The 3,799-nt window shown below is 50.6% G+C and overlaps 1 long non-coding RNA gene across 10 annotated transcripts in view; it reads right to left on the bottom strand.

Moving 5' to 3' along the window:
- Nucleotides 1-309: 309 nt before the first annotated feature.
- LOC119330172 overlaps nucleotides 310-3,799 on the bottom strand; it is a 15,311-nt gene continuing 11,821 nt past the window's right edge. For all 10 annotated transcript variants that reach the window (XR_005159938.1, XR_005159936.1, XR_005159943.1 and 7 more), the window contains one exon: nucleotides 310-789. This is a non-coding gene — a long non-coding RNA (uncharacterized LOC119330172). The remainder of the gene's footprint in view (nucleotides 790-3,799) is intronic.

Consider the following 3,799-nt stretch of genomic DNA (forward strand, 5'->3'; position numbering starts at 1 on the left):
TGCCACCATTAATCCACTAACTCACGCACCAACTAGACATGACCACTTCTCATTGCTAGAATCACTCTAGGACTCGCACGGTTGCATGCATATAGCTAACTAACTTGACTACAATTTACACCAGGACCTCTTCTTCATGTCACTAACTCAAACTTCTGCTCAGCCATGCACACATCCAGACCGGCTACGCCCACGACTTGGACTGAGCACAGCACAGATGTCCATATAACACACCTAAATACTTACATGCAACTACAAGATATCAAGATTAATGCTAACATAGGGCAGGCAAAGTTCGACCAAATATAGGATTCAGAAGCAGCTAAAGCATTTTGGTTATGATCATCACCAGCTCTTCTCACAAGTTATGTAAAACATTTTTATACCCCTGTAGTTAATGGCCACATGAAAAAGTAACAGAGGTATGATACCTTGGGATGGAGAAAAGGTAACATATATGCTGGAAATCTAGCACAGGAGGTTATACAAGTTATGGTATATCCTGCACAGAACTATTTCTCAACTGCTAACCTCCTCCTTACAAGTGCTACCTCGTAAGGTTCTTGGGTTTAACTATTTAAGCCAAAGTAGAAATATGCAATACTAAGCAACGAGAAAGAATTTCAACATAGAACGACGGCAAATGGCATATTTCCAAATGCTGACCTCCTCAACAGGATGCATTTGTTTAGCAAGGTCTTCACGAAAAGGGTAATGTTTTGCACGAACATCACATATCTTCAGAATTTTGGCTTTCACAATCTCCCCAGAAAATGTATTTTTGGAAACCTGCATTGTCATATAAAAGGTGTCAGATAAGCATGTTATGAAAGATGGTAAATGTAACTTCAGAACTAAACAAACATTGGGAAGAAAACTATGTGACAGCAAGCATTATAAACTTCTCCAAGAATTTACTATTTGGGAAAATTCCAGTTTTTTACACACTAGGATGAGGATATGCGGTGCTAGAGAGGGGATTCGACCCCAGGATCTCTTGCATGAGAAGGATGTAGACAACCAATTCAGAGACTAGATCAATTTCGATAGACTGCGGGTTCGTGGGTATCTAAACTATGCAGAAGCAGGGCCTGAGCAATGGAAACATGACGGAAGTGCCGACGACAGCCTATATGTAGCATAACGCCTTGCCCTCCGGCACTAGCCTACATAGGGTAACGCCCCACACCAAGACGCTACACTACAGAGAATAGCGCCTGCCTTTCAGACAGGTGTTACACAAAAGGGTTAGATCTGTGAATTTTTTTCATCGGAAGTTTCTTATTTAAATACCTTTCGCCTCTAGGTTATTTGTGTCCTAAATTTTGCCTCGTCTAGCTGGGGCCTAAGGATACCTACAGGTCCTGACAATGATTTGCAGTGTGATAGTAGGTGACAAAAGCTAGAAAACAAAGGGCTCCTGTGCCCAGGAACACAGATGAGGAGTAAACTACAAAAATCATCCCACGCTTTGGAAGTTATTTGTGACACGAAAAAACTTGATAACCATATGAAAAACCAGAATCTTTTCCCTACCATAAGGCTTTGGCACATCCAAACGAAACTACAAAAGCACCGGAACCTCACAAGAAAATGCTAGAAACCCGAGAGGAAAAGAATCAGAAGGAAGTTTAAGCATGTTATAAATCTTACTAAGCCCGCGCAGCAGACGACAGCGGCGGGGCGTTCGCTGCGCAGCGGCATGGTTCCTCGGTAGCGGGAGGCTCTCGTTTCCCCGGCTCGGTGGCCCACCGCGACAGCTCCCCTGTGTGCGGCAACGGCGGCTCCGTTCATGGATCTGGCCGGTATGGGTTAGGAGGGGTGGCGGCCCTCCTTCCCCTTGCTCATGGACGGCGTGGCGACTCCTGTGGCCTGATGGTGGTGGCAACCTGGTGATTGGCTTCTCCGCCGACGCCCCTTGTGCTGCAGCAGCAGCTCCCTGTGTGCGGCAGCGGCGACCCCTGGCATGGATTTCGCGCATCCGAATTTGGCAGACACGGGTGTAGGGGTGGCAGCCCTTCTGCCCCTGCTCGTGGGTGATGTTCGCACCTAAGTGGTGGTTGCCTGCTGTGTGCGGTCCCTTTGGCTGCCTGAGGTGGGGGGATACGAATCTGGCTAACGGCTAGATTTGACTTGTTGGCGTTGCTCTGGCTGCCGGTGAGGAGTGGATTGTGGTGGCTTGAAGGTGCTGTGCGTGGGGGTGCCGGGTGCTCTGGGCAAAAGTTTGTCGGGTTCTTGCCGACTGGCGACATCGGCGGCCATGGGCGTCGTTTCACCTCCTTGGAGATGCCATCGTGGATCCCCGTGTCCGCCACCCTCGGATCTTGCTCTTCGAGTGAAAGCCTAAGGCCAGGTCGGGCGACCGCGTCGTCATCATTGCTTCCCTCTTGGAGGCGTCACCTTAAAGAGCACTGGATCCCGTTTGCACACTCCATGGGCTAGACGCTCACGACATTGCGGTCGGCTGGTGTCTGTCCGGCGGTGTGGATGTTTGCGCGCTCCATGGGCTGGACGGTCACGACATTGCGGTCGGCTGGTGTCCATCCAGCGAGGTGGATGTTTGCGTGGCTTCTTGTCTGGCAACGATGGCGGCTTCGAGCTGAGCTGGTTTGCTAACGGGTCTTGGTAGTCGGTCTCTTCCGATGTGTTCAAGGGGTCACCGTGTCTCGCTTTGTCTTCCTGAAGTCGGAGTTGTTGAGGAGGGGCCCTTGCGGTGACGATGACATGAGACGGGTGGTCGGCTCTGGCGCTGGCTCGGCACAAGCCCAACGCTTTTCTCCTGCTATGCTTGTCAATAGAGTCAAAGTTGCCTGGCCGCCGACGCGTGCGGCTGACTGTTTTGCATCGGTCGGCACAGGCCTCGACGCTTGTTTGCGGCGAGGGCTTCTTCGATGGTCGTCGGTTGTGGAGTCGGAGTCGCCTCGTGAAGGCGTGACGATGATGACACTTGGTTGCAACCTCATCGATGCTTTTCTCCTCGGTGGCGTGTGTGCGTTCTTGTGTCGGTTGCTAAGTCGCCCAGTGCCTTGCTTTTGCGGGCGTGATGTGACGGTTTTCACCCGGGTTTCCGTTAATTAACCGGGCAGTTCTCTTCGACCTTCTAATGAATCGGGCCCTAAGGAACCGCGTTTCAAAAAAAACATGTTATTCTGACTTACTAGTATTTGGTAGGAGTAAAACATTAGCTACTTTGAGAGGACGATTAGCTATGATCCTCGTCCTCTCAAAGTAGCCTCTCGTCGGTTCTTGTCTGAACTTACTCTGTACGTTTGATCCTATCAGCATGCTGCTTTCCACGACAGTAGTAAACGCATAGTAGTGCCGAAACAAACATGATTTTTCACCTTTTTGCCCGGTGTTGCTGTAGTACTTGTAGCACAGAAAGAATATGAGCTTTTGGCAGCATAGCACTAACTCAGCTACTCAAAATTAGCACTACTGGTCCACGAAGTCCCCTCTTGTCGACTGTTAGAGGAAATCTAATGTGGCCCGGCCATGTCTGTTTGGGTCGCCGCGGACAAAAACGTCGGCCCAAAGCGCGGACCCAAACCCAAAATGGGTCCGCTTCGTGTAATTTGGGCCTAAAATGCGTCGGCGCGGACACGAAGTGAACGCGCTGCGCGTCCTCTCGGTGTCCGCAGCGGCCCCACATGTCGGCCATCCAGCCATTGAAGCGGTCAAATTTACGGCGTCCACCTACTGCGGGCCCACGCGTCAACTAGTGGAAGCGTCGGGAGGCTGTCCTTTTTAATCCACGCGTGCGAGGAGTGGGGGCTGGCCTCATCCACTTCTACTGCCG

Source organism: Triticum dicoccoides, chromosome 7A (genome assembly GCF_002162155.2).
Source record: "Triticum dicoccoides isolate Atlit2015 ecotype Zavitan chromosome 7A, WEW_v2.0, whole genome shotgun sequence".
Taxonomy (NCBI): domain Eukaryota; kingdom Viridiplantae; phylum Streptophyta; class Magnoliopsida; order Poales; family Poaceae; genus Triticum; species Triticum dicoccoides.